The 14951-nt window shown below is 56.0% G+C and overlaps 1 protein-coding gene and 1 long non-coding RNA gene across 6 annotated transcripts in view; one reads left to right on the top strand and one right to left on the bottom strand.

Moving 5' to 3' along the window:
- Positions 1-83: 83 nt before the first annotated feature.
- LOC311596702 lies at positions 84-10493 on the bottom strand. 3 transcript variants are annotated; one of them, XR_014778935.1, is made up of 5 exons: positions 9303-10493; positions 4863-5197; positions 2968-4208; positions 2758-2833; positions 84-1405 (listed from the first exon to the last, which is right to left on the bottom strand). It is a non-coding gene; the product is annotated as an uncharacterized lncRNA (long non-coding RNA). The 3 variants fall into 3 exon arrangements; XR_014778937.1 differs by lacking the exon at positions 9303-10493 and having other exon boundaries at positions 84-1179; positions 1282-1405; positions 4863-6475; XR_014778936.1 differs by lacking the exon at positions 9303-10493 and having other exon boundaries at positions 4863-6475.
- CXXC5 (CXXC finger protein 5) overlaps positions 2041-14951 on the top strand; it is a 33240-nt gene continuing 20329 nt past the window's right edge. Inside the window, exon 1 of one of the 3 annotated variants that reach the window (XM_084780410.1) lies at positions 2041-2503. The gene's annotated coding sequence lies outside the window, so the exon portion shown is untranslated. The other 2 variants (XM_084780414.1, XM_084780413.1) reach the window with 2 other exon arrangements.

The raw sequence follows: 14951 nt of genomic DNA, 5'->3' as shown, positions 1-14951 counted from the left end.
GGCCCTGGGGATCTTCTGTCTCTGTCTCTTCAACGCTGGGTTTACAAGCCCAGGTTCTGAGGATCAGACTCTGGTCTTCCTGCTTGGCAAGGAAAGTATTTTTATTTCCTGAGTGAGCCAGGCCCCCTCCGCGCATGCTCCCCCATGTGCAGGGCTTAATTCTGTGCTGGCTCTAAGCTTCAAGGACCTGCAGATCCTTTCACTTCCTGGGTAAAGATGCCCAGGTTGTTGATTGTTGCTGATTCCCAGGGAGCAGGTCCCTCCTCACAGTGGATGTCTCAGCTTCCCCAGACACAGTAGGTGAGGACCAGAATCTAAGCAGCTTAGAGGTAATCATCACAGTGTGTCCACTGTCTGAGGACCGCTTGCACGCAGGGTGTGGTGGCACACAGCTTTAGTCCCAACACTTGGGAGGCAGAAGCAGGTTGATCTCTCTGAATTCATGGCTGGCCTGGTCTCCATAGAGAGTTTCAGACCAGCCAGGACTACAGAGTGAGGTCCTGTAACAAAAAGAAAGAAAAAAAAAGACAAACAGAAGAAACAATGTCTACATAGCCAGCACCTTTTTACTTAGCTGACAGGCTTATTTGGGTGACAATGAAGAAACCAGTTAGAGGTTAAGGGGAGCTAAACACTCCCCCAAGGGACCCATTGTAGGTAGGAAGAAATTGGCTAGGAGGTGTCCCTAGTGTCTGGGAGGAGTCGCTCCTTGTGGCCTGGGATGTCAGGAGTGGGAGACAGGTGACACACTCCAGAGGAGCTCTTCCCTTTGACATCCTATCCCCACTCCAACGGGGTTAAAGCCTAACTCCACACACAGATGGCTTGGAAGGTGGATATTGGTTCCAGCTCTAGGGAGACCCACAACCGGAGAGGAAGCAGCTGTGGGAGGCGATTTCGATTCTCCCATAGAGGCCAGGGCCTGAGGCACCCGGGTCGGTCGCTGCAGTTAACTCCCTGTTATCTGGACTCCAACTGATATCAGACTGTAATGCTTTTAGCACCAGCCTCACTGTGCCTTCCCGCTTGTGTCTAGTGGCTGGGATCTCTCTGGACGAAAGGTCTGGCTGCTGCAACCCGGACCTCCTTCTCAGATACCACAAGACTGCATAACAATCACTCATGGATGATGGAGGAGTCCTGGGCTCATTCTCTGGTTCTCTAAGACATCAGCCGAAGCTGCACAGATAAGGGAGGGGACGTTGTCAAAGGGCAGAAGCACAGATGAAATAAGTGCAAAGATATGCGGTCTCAAATCTGCTGTTCCCACCGGGCACCTACTCTTACGCGGGGCTGAGTGTTGCTTGGTTCCAGGTACTATTTCAAGCTCGCGGTTCACAGGCCACGAGGCACCAGTGTACATGTTTTAGCCCCAGGACTCTAGTTGGGCAAAGGAGCCTGCCTCCTAAAAAACAAACAAACAAGATTTACTTTCTCTGATTAGTTTTTTCATCTGTGAAATGGGATCAGGGCTCTGCCTCTTTTCTTGCGGTGGAATTAGTGTCTAGTGAATGCAGGAAAGTGTTTTCGGGAAGGGTGCGGTCTTTGAACTGAGTCGGCGGCGGACCAAGAAGCACCTGAGCTGGGGGCGAGGGGTGGGGGGGTGGGCAGCCAAATCTTCCTTCTCAATCCCTGTAGCTTGTTGCCCCACTGAACAAGGAGCCAAAAGTCAGCGGATTTTCCCGGAAGGTGCGTCTTTTAAGATGCTCAGGCATCTCGTACAAAGGGGTTGTGGGTATTTATTTATTTACTAATTTGTAAAGTTGCATGGAAAAAGGGTGAAGCCTGACGCGCGGGGGAGCTGAGCCTGGACAGAGCACGCCAGGACGCCGGGATCTGGAGGCGCAGCGGCTGCGGCTGCGGCTCCAGCTTCAGAGCCTGCGGCGTCCAAGTGGCCAAAGCAGCTCTGGGAGGGAGGCCGCGGGAGGAGGGAGGGAATCCGAGGTGGAGAGGGAGGGGGGGTAAGGGAGCCGCTAGTCCGGTCCGGGTTTTGCCGGCAGCCCCCGGGCAGCGTTCGGAGCTCCTGCCCGGGCGCGCGGCGCGGCGCGGCAGCAGAGGCGGCGGAGCCTGAGCTGGGATGTAGAGGCGGCGACGAGAGCAGGCGTCCGAGCAGAGCCAGAAGAGGAGAGCCTCGCCCCCGACAGCCCTGCCCCGTGTCCAAGCCTGCGCCTAGCCATGCGCGCTGCCTGCTGAGTCGGGCGCCGCTCGCCGAGTCCTCCGCCCGCCGCGCCGCGAGGCGCTGCGCTCCGGGGTGATTAGTTGCTTTTTGTTGTTTTTTAATTTGGGCCGCGGGGAGGGGGAGGAGGGGCAGGTGCTGCAGGCTCCCCCCCCTCCCCGCCTCGGGCCAGCCGCGGCGGCGCGACTCCGGCTCTGGCCCCCAGCGCGGCGGGCGACTGGAGCGGAGCGCACCGCGGCGGTGCCCAGAGCGGAGCGCAGCTCCCCGCCCCGCCCCTCCCCCTCGGCCTCGCGGCGACCGTGGCGGCTCGGACGACTCGCAGAGCCGGTAGGTGTCGGGCCACGGCCCTCCCCCGCCCCCCCCCGGGAGGCCAGCCCCCTCCCCTTCCCCGCCTCCCTTCCTCTCCTCCCCCGGGGCTCCGTGCGCGGCCGGGGCCGGAGTTCGCTGCAAGTCCGCGGAAAGTTTGGCGGCGCGGGTTCCCCCGAAGTTCAGGTGCGGAGAGCCAGGGATGGGGGAAGGAGGGGTCGGTGTTTGGGAGGGGCTGGGGAAGCCCGCAGCTTGAGCCGCGGGCCCTAGGAGACCTAGCTTCGGTGATCGCTCGGTGGCCGCTGCTACATCCAAGCCTTCCCAAGCCGCAGTATCCTCGGTCGCAGATCACTGAGTTCAGACAAAAAGAGGGGTTTTAGGGTCGAGGACGGCGGGCTGGGAGCGGAGGAGTGAGGCTGGGGCTCTCCCAGAGGGGGACGCTTCCTTCCCAGTCACCGGAGCTCGCGGGCGCCGAGGGTCCTCACCTCGCAGTACTGGGCGGGTGCTGCGCCTGCGGGGGCGGCTGCTTGCAGATCTGCGGCGCGCACTCCCCGCATCAGATCCCACTCACTGCCCCAGCGCTTCGGACCACGCGTGGCCCTGCCTCGCCTTAGAGCAGGCGGCGGCCACTTCAGTGTTTCCCCTTGGGCTCCTCGCCCCCGCTGCCTGCAGGGTGCCTGGCGGGCTGATCAAGTTTGACCTTTTTTTTTTCCGTCAAAGTATATCACCCCCACCTCCACCGGCCAGACGGCCTCTCTTCTGTCCTCTACGGCCTTGGGGAGTCTCGGGCTGCCTTTCCGTGTGTGCCCAGCTGTGTGCAAAGGCGGGGACGCAGAAGGGGGGGTCCTTGGCTGCAAGGGGCGGGCATCCCAGGCTCCTGCCACGCTGTGCTGGCCCCGAATTTACCCCTTTAGTCCCGCCCGAGCCCCCTCCCTTTCGCATCCCTGGAGCCCGGGCTGAACCGTCGCGAGAGGAATGTGTTAATTTTCTTACTGGGGGAAGTTGTCCTCGTCCGGAATGGGCTGTTTTCCGGCGGGGAGCGCGGGGTGCGCCTGGCTTTGTTTATATATAGGTTCGACCGAAAGTGAGGGACCCCGTTTTTTAAGCAGGGGACCTGTCACAAGTGCTGGTGCGCACCGGAAGGGAACAAGCAAAATTTCCCCTTTTTTTCCTCCCTGGGGAATCCGTACGGGGTGCGCAGAGTTGGGTTGGTGCCACGGATTGCAAGGAGGTACCATTAGATTTGGGGGGTTCTGTAGTGACTCATCTGGAAAGACTTGCTCCCCCTAGTCTCCTGAGGGGGGTGTGAAGCTTTGGCAGCCGCACCCTACTATGCTCCCCAGAACCCTGGGTGGTCTTGAGAGTAGGGTCTTCCAGTTGGGGGATGCCCAAAACAAGGTGCGGATTAGGTCCTTGATCCTCGTCATTCCTTGTGCCCTGGTGCTGTTTGGGGCCCTTGGTTTTGTAGTGAGGTCCTCCTCCAACTCCCCGTCGCGCGGGTTTGCCTGGAAGCGCTGGGGAAGGGGGCGTGTGATCGCTGGCCCTCGCCCCCGCCCCCGCCGGAGCCGCCCCAGGGCCGCCGGCAAACAGAGTCCCTTTCAAGTTTTCCGCTGGGGCCGCCTGGCGGGGGCTGCGAGCGCAGTCGCTGCGGACTTGTTTGGAGCGTGGTTTGAACGCCCGGCGCCACCTCAGCTGCCCCCGCCCTCAGGGTACGAGGTGTAAGGTCCTAGCAATGGAGAACATTTAAATGAGATGGTTAGGGGGCGCCTATTGACCTAAGCTTGACCTGACCCTCTCCGGAAAGACTCCGACGACCTGGGTCCTAGGTGGAAATCCTTCCCATCCCCTTTTTGAGATTAGTACGGAGACTGTCCTCGGCTACTTTTGCCTGTAACTGCATGGTGTTGATTTAGCAGTTAGAAGAGAGTCAAGCTGGAGCTTGTTGGGGGGGGGGCGGGTGTTGGGGGGCGGGCGGGTAGTGGCCCGCTCTGCAGCTGTCAGCCCCCCCAACGGAAATTGTCCTTCTCCTTAGGGAGGAGGGAGGGGGGTGACAGTTTGATTTTGCCCCAGGGAGGGGTGGGAACAGCTGAGGGAGGTTGGCCTCTGGGTTCCCAGTCAGCCCTAGTAGCTCTGTAAGTGCATCCACCCTCCTTCCACCCCCAAATCCTGGTAGGAGCTGAGTTCTCTAGGAGAAGAGCTAAGCTTGAGGTCCAGCCCGCGCCCCCCCCCCCGCCCCCATGTGGGGCAGAGGGCTCTCTGCAGAAGTGAGGCTCTTGCCTGGCTAGCTTCTCAGTGCCTTCCTTATGTGTGTGTTTGGGCCCGTTTTCCCGGCTCAGCAGGTGACCCTGGCCTGGGCCTCCTATCTCTCCTGTTGACTTACCGGAGGGCCAATGGCCTCCTCTTTATCACGTGAGGCCTGGAATGTCCACCCGGCTGGGCTGAGCTGGGCTGCATGGGGGAAGGGAAGCAGCCTGAGGCTCAAGCCCCCTGCATGCCTATGTGCCCAAGGGCTCCCATGGCGGCGCTTCGTTTTTGCTGTTTCCTTTTTTAATGCCCGGTTGGCAAGTGTGAAATTGAGGCCCATACGAGTGTGGGGCCATGACTGTCTCTGCAGATGAAGTGTTCCACCTTCTTTAGATCCCCGTGCCGTGAGATGGAGGACTCTTACCAGGAGGATGGAGAAAGCTTTGCACTGAGCTAAAGCCAGTTGAGTTCCTAGGGTGCGTGGTGAGGTAGAGAAATAGAGGAACACAGTTGGGACATATCTGGTCCTGCTCTTAGAAGTCTGTGTGACACGGGGATCATTTAGTCACATGTAACTCTCCAGCCTTTTCCTTCACTGGTCATGGATATGGCAGGCTTACCTACTGTTGTTCCTTGTAGTTCATTTATTCAATCCTTGATCGGAAGTAGCCGTACTGAGCAGCTTGGCATTCTGGGAGTGTACCGGCTGCCTCATGTCTGGAGGTGCAGCAGAGTGGAGGATGTTCCTGCCCCTACTCTTGCCCCTACCACACTTAGTCTCATCGTGTGTGTGTGTGTGTGTGTGTGTGTGTGTGTGTGTGTGTAGTGTCCTTGATTAAGTATATTAATAGTTAAACTTTCACTCATAGCTGGAACTCAGCAGACCACAAAAAGCCTCCCCCGTTACTCACGCACTACTGCCCAACAAGAATATCCCAGTAAAGTTTTTTTGTTTTTCTGCATTCTCTTACTTCCCCCTTGCTCTGTCTACCTCCTCTCGGTACTGAGCCCACCTTCCCAGGCTGCTGGCGGTGAGGAAGGACTGACCCCCAAAATCTAGAGGCAGTGTCAGCTGACAAAGACGGAGTTGTGTGGTGTGGCACTATGTCTGTTGATCTGGGTGAGAGCCTGGCTGGTGTGCCTGTGCCTTCAAGTCTATGTTTAGAATGTGTCTGTCTGAAGATATGAAAGTCTATGGTTGGATCGTTTTATATGGACGATGAATGATTTTGTATGAATGATTATGTGTGCCTGCATTGTATGTGTACATATACCTCATGCACATAAGTCTGAAATTTGTATGTCTGAAGGTTGGCCTTGTCCCTGCATAATACATATATTCTGTATATATGTCAAGTACTTGGAATTTTGTAGCATTTGTCATTTGCATGTGTTTGTTTTGGGACGAGGGTCTTAGTGTAGCCCTGGCTGACCTGGAACTTACTGTGTAAACCAGGTTAGCCTTGAACTCACAGAGATCTGTCTGTCTGTCTCCACCTCTCACGTTCTAGGATTAAAGGTGTGTCCTACCACTCCTGGCTCCTAGCATGTGTCTGTCTTATGAGTGTAGCAGTTTTGACTTCTTTAGTGGTATGTGTCTGGATTGTGAGTATTCAAGTAAACCTTCAAGGGGACATGAGCTGGGTGAGCAATAGTCAGTGGCTAGTGGCTTGGCTTTGTGTTCCTTTCTCTTCCTCTATCGGCCAGTCTGACATAAACTGAGTCCCTCCCTCCTTTCCTCCCTCCCTCCCTCCCTCCCTCCATTTGTGAAGCAGAGAGACTTAAAAAAAAAAAACCTTTTCTACTCAGTTGCCCCCCCCCACCCCCAGCAGTAGTAACTGGGCAGCCTCCCGGTCTGCCTGCCTGCTGGGAGTTTTGGAAGCCATGGAGGGAGACAGGCTGGGGCCGGGGTGACAGCGCATATCCACGGGGATGGCAGCCTGTGATTATAAGAATAAAAGGATTTTAAGGTCATGGCTGTTTTTTTTACGTTCTCCCCTTTTCTGGAGCCGGTGGCGGTAGAGGTCCACAGCCGAATCTGCAGGTTGGAGTATGCCCCTATGCAGGTGACTGTCAATGTGTGTGTGTGACTTTTACCCGAGAGCACAGTCACATGTGTACTTGTATAAGCAGAGCCTGTGAGAGTGTGTGCCTATCTGTCTTAACCTTATATGAGAGTCCATGGGCTTGTCCTGGAGAAATCTCCAGGGGTTGGGGGTAGGGAGGGTGAGGTGATTCTCAGTTAAAATTCTTGCTGCTGGGCATCCCACAGAGCTGCAACTCTTAACGCTCTTCTAAGGGAGAGTGGTCTAGCCTCAAGCCTTGCTTACCAATTTTCCCTTCCTCTGGTTGAGTACTTCTGGCTTGGAGAGTAGCTGGGCCCAAGTCACCTGGACAAGGCCATATCTTGGGGTGTCAGTGCCCCTGGCCCTGCTCCAGCCTCTGTAATTGCATTCTGCTGCCTAATCCCCCGCCAGCTCAATTAGATTGCAAATTCTTCTTCATTTCCTGCCTCTTGATGCTGGCCTCCCTCTGGGCTTGCAAGAATTGGGGGTGGTGGGCAATCCCAACTTCTCTTCTCCAACACTAGGGAATCTGGAGCCCTTGATTAGTTCCTGGTACACTGACCCAGGAGCTGAAGTTGGAACCCTGGGGACCCGCAAGACTGGGTTCAGCTAGCCCTTTTGAGCTAACTATAATATACCTCTGTCCAGAAACAGGATCTCTTTTAGCTAGTACAGGGCTACCTGTGGAATAGGCAGATAGATCCCTTTAGCTAAGTCCATTCACCGTGTGGCCTCTATAGGCTGTGCCTACCTCCTGCCCCGTAGCAGTTACAGGTTATCTAGTACAGCAGTTAGGATTTACTGTGTGGCTCAGGCCAGCCTCAAACTTGCAGGCTCTTATACCTCTCTGCCTTCCCAAGTACTGGGACTTAAAAGCATGTACCAGCCGCCTTTTCGCTTTTTCCTGATGTCTGTCCCCAAGCCATAATACTTTTAGGGGCCGGTAGGCCCACCAAAGTCATCTACTGGGTCCCCCTAATAACACCCCTGGACGCCATCCATTCCAGCAAGTGCACATGAATGACAGGACTGGAGAGGTCATCAGACCTGGCTTTGAATCCTGGTCACTGTGTGGCCGACTATATGACATAAGGACAAGCGTTGTCTCTAACAACCTGTTTCCTTTTGAGATAGGACACTAAGTGGCTACTGCATGAGGAGAGAGAGGGCCTCATTGAATCAGCGACCCACAGAAGTTAGGTTTGGTTTTCTTTTTTTGAGACAGTGTCTTCTCCACAAAGCCTTGACTGTCCTGAAATTGCCTGTGCAGACCAGGCTGACCTCTACACTCAAAGAGATCTGCCTGCCTCTGCTGATTAAAGGCTTAGTTAGAAGCGGGCATTTAAAGCTGGGTGTGGTGGCATACCCCTGTAATCCCTGCACTCTGGGAGGCAGAGGCAGGCGGATTGCGCTGTGAGTTTGAGGCTAGCCTGGTCTACAAAGTGAGTCTAGGGTGGCCAAGGCTACCCAGAGAAACTCTGTCTCAAAACAAACAAACAAACAAACAAACCAAACAAAAAAGAAATATTTCCAGTGATTTGGGGAGGGCGGAAGGAGAGACAACCTGTATACAGGTATGTGACCTTGCCTGCCTCACTCTCCTCACTCTTGAGTTTAGTCTTCCCCATCTGTAGAGTGGACTGAAAGGGCTGGCCTTAGGGCATCAGAGGGTGTACAGGACAGTAGGACACTTAGCCCCAGCAGGTTTACCACATGTTATTTGCTCTCTTCTTTCTTTCCTCACAGTAAACCTGGTGTGGGTAGAACTACATAGACACAGAGGGCAAGGGCCTGGCCAAGGTCATGAGGCTGGTAATGGGGCCAGGGAATGGCCTGCTGGCTCAGCCTTTCCTCCCTGCTGGTCGCTGTGGAAAGTGGTGGCTTGGTGGACTGTTTTTTTTTTTTTTCTTTTCTTTTCTTTTCTTTTTTTCTACTCCTCCACCCCCAGGAGGCACCCATGGCAGCCTCTGTGCTGACTGGCCTCCTGGCTTTCTTAACTAGGGTGGCTGGGAGCTCTGGAAGGCTGGCTCTGCCCCACTGGGCCTGAGGGGAGAGGGAACTGCAAAGTTCTTCCTGTGACCAGTGGCCCCTCCCGCTCTGCATGTCCTCTCTTGGACAGGCTGTGACAGAGGTGGGGGGCTACTGTCAGCCTCAGGCTCCCCCTATTGCTTACTGGCTAGTCTTCTGAATTCTGTGACCTCTGTCATTCACTGGCTGAGCTCTTTAATATTTCATGGCCCTTCAAGTCGACCCCCTGCCCCAGCCCACAGGGCCCCCTTTGTTTATGTCCCCCCACAACCCTCTCCCCCACTGCCGCATCTCTGTCACTGAGTTACTGACCTTCTCCCACTGTAGCCCTGTCGCCTTCCCTGTCTCTTGAGCCACCTGCTCTACACCACCTCTGGTCCTGTGTGTGTGTGTCTGTGTGTGTGTGTGTGTCTGTGTGTGTGTGTGTGTGTTCACACACACACACACACACACACACACACCATTCCTAGCTGATCTCTCACCTCCTGACATCTCTGATGTCTCATCTGCTTTTCCTCCATTTTCCTCTTTTGTTGGTCTCCCCCTTCCCAGTGGAACAGAAACCGTGGCAACTGGTCTGCCCGCCTGTCCTTGCACCCTCCTCCCCTTCCTGCCCCCTCCTCTGGCCTGGCTGGCTGGCGTGAGAGCTGGTTTTATTTATTTTTCTGTTTGTTTGGGAAGAGGGCAGTGGCAGCCCTAGGCCTGGCTGCTGCGCTCTGCTTAGAGCAGCGGGCAGGCAGCCGCGCTGGCCTCCCAGGAATGTGGCTGGGACGCCCTGCGCTGTATTTATTCCCCTCCAGCTGCTGGGCTCCATGGGGCAGAGCCAGGCCTGTCCAGTGGTCCCTGGGGAGCCTTGGACTCACACTGTCCTGTCTGGCAGACCCCCCGTGGCTTTTTTTTGGGGGGGGGAACCAATCCCTTTCTTGCCTCTGACCTCCTCTAACCTCCTCAGGCAATCCTGACATGCCAGCAGGAGTAAGTTTGCCATGCTGGCATGAGCCTACAGTGAGGGTACTGGAAATCTAGTACCCAGCAACCACCCTATCTTCCACCCCGGGGCCTAAGCTAGGCCTGTGATGTCCCAGCCAGAACTATGCAAAACACCACTCTAGGCCTCTCCCAACAGGATCTAGTCCCTGTGCTTGGCACAGCCCCTCAGTTCTGTTCCAATCATGGGCAGGAGTGAGGTCAGTGCAGAGCCAGAGTAGCTGGTTCCATTCCGTGCCCTCACACAGGCCCCACGTGCACACACCTGAGCGTGCACACATATATGTGTGCAGTGAGACCTGCTTAGTCACAGCACATGCTAGGCTGTAGTCCTTGGAGGCAGTGCCATACTTCCTGCCATTAACTCCCTCATTCGTCAGATGCTTACAAGAGTTTTGAGCCTCCTCTTCGCCAGCCTTCCAAATGGGATGCGGCAGTACCACAGTGCCTGGCACCATGTAAGTCTTCAAAACATTTTAGCTATTGCCGTCATCAGGCGCTCCCCACAAATGGTTATGAAAAAGGCTAGCCCACTGTACGCCTTAGCAAATGATGCCACTGTGCCAGCATCTTCTTGGCCCTTTTCTGTTTGTTTGTTTGTTTGTTTGTTTGTTTTCCGAGACAGGGTTTCTCTGGGTAGCCTTGGCTGTTCTAGACTCACTTTGTAGACCAGGCTGGCCTCAAATTCACAGCGATCTGCCTGCCTCTGTTGGGATAGGGGTGTACCACCATGCCCGGGGCCCCCTTTTCTACTTTTAATCCCCAGAGTAGAGTTGGGAGTTGGGTGTTGTTTGTGCCCAGCTGTATACACATACAGAAAGTGAGACTTACAGAGTCTGTGACTTGACCCTGGCATGTGAAGATCCTAAAGACAGCTCGAGTTGGTCAGCGTGTGGTTTGTTTGTTTCCTACCTTCCACTCACTCTACCTGAGTGTTTACCCAACACGGGCCTGGGTCTCCCTCACCACCCAGACTCCACCATGCCAGCAATGAGGTTGATGTGAGGCAGGAAGCAGGCTGATTGGCTAGTTGGGTAAATGAAGGAGCAGGTTAAGTATGAGTGAACTTTCTCAAAGTACACTAGGCTGTGGGGGTAGATAGGCAGGCATGTAGACACCTACTGGCTGGGTGAGGCATGGGGTGAGCAGCTAGGACTGAGGGAGGTGGCCAAAGACCGACAAGGTGCTTGGCAGAAACCCGTGGACAAGGCATTATCTTCTCTGTGGACCTCGGTGTTTCTGTCTGTCAATTGGGCTCCAGTTTGGAGTCTTTTTGGCTGGCTACCAGCTGGCCTAAACGGGCCAGCCGGGGAGGTGAGGGGACTGTGGTGGGAAGCAGGAAGCAGTGGGTGGTGAAGACAGGAAGATAAAGCCAAGAGCTTGGCTTGGAACCTGAGAAGCAGGGAGACCAGTGCTGACCTGATGTGGGCCGGGCCCTCCCTTTTGGGAGCGAGCACAGGCTCACAAAACCCCCCAGCTACCCAACTCTTGCTCCAGCACAAGCTCATTTCCTGACATCTGTGTAGTTAGTGGCCCTGTGTGCCAGGGGGAGGTGGCCTGTCCCCTGGGGTTAGACTGGTTCCTCCCCCAGCCCATAGTATGCCCCAGCTTTATGTCATTTCCTGTTGACCCTAATGGAAGAAACCCAGTCCCTCTCCTGCCCAGCCCCCTCCCCCAAAGTTAGGTGGGAGATTGATTAACTGGGACCAGAGTATAGGAGATGGTGTGGGGGGGAGGGTGTGGGGGGGGGCGGCTCACGGCCCCTTCCCAGAGCTGTCAGATCTTGGCAATCTAGAATGTTAGTGCTGAGGTCTAGGAGGATCGTAGGACTGTCTGCAAAGAAAGGATGTTTTAAGTTGGGATTCTAGAGTCACCGAAGAGTGGGTTTTCCCGTGGGAAGGAAGCACGGGTGTCTGTGCTTCAACCTCGGTATTTGATGATAGGGAACGCTGGGGTGTGGGGGTAGGAGTGGGGGCTTTCCTGAGGTTACAGAGCCTGGAGACCTCAAGTGATGTGAGCCTATTCCTGGGACTGAAAGGCCCGGTTCTGCATGTAGCGGGTGGGCTCTGGGCCCAGGCAGGCAGCAAGGGGCCGTGGCTGTCCTGCAGGCACAGGAGGGGGTCCTCCCTGTGGCAGCCTGCCGCCTGCTGCCCACGCTTCCCGAGGCACCAGCGTGAGGAGGAAATGCAGGCTGTTGCTTCCAGCGACAGCAGGCAGGGCCGGGCGGCTTCCCAGCTCCCCCTCTGACTCATGGCTGCCTGCAGCTCCCCTCCCCTGGGGTCCTCAGCAACCCCATCTGTGCAATGGGGAGAGGAGGCTTTGTCCCACAGTGTGGCTCCCTGCGACAGTAAGGCTGAGAGTCTTCCCAGGGCCACTCTTGGGCTGTGGAGAGTGACACCATAGTCCAGAAGAGCCCAGGGCAGCAGCCTCCTACCAGCTTCTCTTGGAGCGGTTGGGTTCCTGATCAAAAAAAAAAAAAAAAAAAAAAAAAAAAAAAAGTAGGTTTACGAGGTAGATCCAGGAGGGAACCGAATCATTTTCTTTTAAGATGGGATGGGATGCCTGCACCCACATCCTGGAGGTGGGGAAGGGGGCAGGGGCCAGGCTCCCTTCTGACTTCAGTATGCCCATCTGGTAATATGGAGCATGCTATCCCACAAGGAAGTCAGCATCTACAGCTGGGTCTGTGCTGGGGACTCTGGCGCATCTCCCCAGGGCGAGGGGAATCCTTGGCTGCAGAGACGGGGTAGGGGCAGGGGTTTGACTGGGTCAGCAGGGGTGAGTAGTAGAGGGAGCTTGGCAGCCTGGCAGTGGCTAGAGGAAAATCCCAGCTGCTCTCCTGGGAAGACCTGACAGGCTGGATGGGAAGCAGTAGGGGGCAGACTTGGACTCCCTCTGGCCCCCCTCAAGCCTACTTAGCCCAGCAGCTGGGTGGGTGTGCCCCTCACTGCAGGAGAGCTGGAACGCACCCCCTCATGCTCTGGAGGGGGGCCCTGACTGCCAAGGCCTTGGGCCCTCATCCAGATTCCAAACCCCTTCCGATGCCCTCAGCTCTGTCCTGAGCTGCTACCTGGGGTGAGGTGGGGGTGGGGCATTGGACGACGACGACGACGACGACAAGGACTGGCAGGTCCTGTTTCATTGGTCCAGGAGAATGGGAAACCCCTGGGAAGGCCTCCTGGGAGGTTGGAGAAGCAGTGGGGATGTAAGCAGCTGCCACCCAGACAGACTGGCTTGCTTGAAGTAGCCTCCCCTGTCCCCCGTGCTCAGGGCCAGGCACTGGGGTACTGTTGTGAGAGTCTCTCCTGCCATTTCTTTCCCTTAGATGTCCACCAAACTCTGGGCTCTGGGCTCTGGTCCCTTCCCATCCCCGGCTGCGTCTGCAGAACCCCCTGGGAAGACGGGGAGGAGGAGGCACAGCGGGCTCAGAACAGCGGGCGCCTGCTCAGCCAAGTATTTTGCGCGAGCTGTCAGAGACAGACAGGCACGTGGGGAATTCGGTGCATGTGGGGCTGGGGGAAGCAGCGGGTGGGCAGAAGGAGGGGAGCAGTGGCTGCCTCCTGGCCTGCTGAACCCTGTGGAGATGACTGACCCCCCCCACCCCACCCTCAGCTCCCCCCTCCCCGGCTATACCAGAGCAATGTGGGTCTAGAGATGGTACTGATCCTATCCAGGGTCCAAGCTGACGCTAGGATCCAGACAGGAATTCAGGCCATGCCCAACTGTCGCCTCTAGGAAATAGCAGCTGTCTGTCTGTCTGTCTGTCTGTCTCTCAATCTCTCTCCTCTCATACACACGCACGCGCATCACCCCAACCTGGCACAACTTGTTTCCGGTTGGGTAGTTTGGAGGAGCTTGGTATTGCCCAGTCTGAGCAAGGAAAAGGCAGAATGGAGAGAGCACTGTTTATAAGCCTGAAGTTGATACTATGGGAAAGGAGCCGCTCAACCTTTGTAACCACTGGGCGAGGACCCCAACTTAGTTGCTTTTGTGGACTAGTCTTAGTAAATCCTGCCAGAGCTGAGTAATACTTGATTTTTTTTATTTATTTATTTATTTATTTATTTATTTATTTATTTATTTTTAAACAACCAATACCCAGAGAGAGGCATTCACTGCCCAGGGTGACGCAGTAGACAGACCCCACCCTTCTCTCTACCCCCATGTGGAGCCAGTGCGAAGAGGTGAGCTTTGGGGTTTGCTGGAGTGGGGTCTAAATTTAGTCATCACTGCGTAGCTGGGGCCTCTGGGAGCAGCTGTTGGTGCACAGACAGAGGCCTGAAGCTGCATTTAGTCTGGACAGAAATATCTTACCACCCACCCACCCACTGCTTGGGCAGCCAGGCTGTGGGCTTGTTCCCTGAGGGGCAGCCTGCTGGGCCTGGCGACCTGGCAGGACAAGGCAAGATGACCCGATAGGCTTTTCCCAGATCAGGTTTCTATGAAACAGGAACCGAAGAAGCCGGAGACCGGGCCATGGGGGCCAGGGCAGTCAGAGCCTGGGGGGCCAAGGACGCCTCTCTTCCCTCCCTCCCCTGCTCCTTGCTGATGCTGCCTTCCCTTCACAGAGGCCTGGGGAAGCAGCAGGTTATTTATCAAGCCAGCCTCCCCGCCGCTCGACTGCCCGCGCCTCCTCCCCACCTCTTGTGCTGGCGGCCATGAGCCCAGCAGAGCAGGGTGAGCTGGGCGGGCGGGCGGGCTGGTGGCGAGATTAGCTCAGGAGACGTGAGTCACCCCATCCCTAGCAGCAGGCAGAGCACACACTCAGTGCAACCCCACAAGCAACACAGCCAGGGACAGAGGGTATACCCAGCTGCTGCATACCTAATTCCACACGCCTCAGCACGACCCACTGCCATTTGCACGCCAGGCTCGGTGACACGTCCTGGTCCTGGTCGGTGTGTGTACATGCTGGTGCGAGTTTGGCAAGCAGGCATGCACAGTCACAATCAAGTATAGGTAGGAAGCCACACTTGACCTCACAGACCTTGCATGCCTTCCTCTCCTGTCCGTAATCAAGCAGTGATCTGTAGGCCATGGCTTACACCTCTGTGAGGCTGTAGTGTTGGGCCAGGAGCACGGATACAGCAGTGCCTGTTGGGTACACTTGCATATATATATACATACATACATACACACACACA

Source organism: Acomys minous (assembly GCF_964271855.1).
Source record: "Acomys minous genome assembly, chromosome: 4".
In the NCBI taxonomy this organism is placed as follows: Eukaryota; Metazoa; Chordata; class Mammalia; order Rodentia; family Muridae; genus Acomys; species Acomys minous.
The sequence above is the reverse complement of the archived record's forward strand: the minus strand, read 5'-3'. Positions and strand labels throughout refer to the sequence as shown.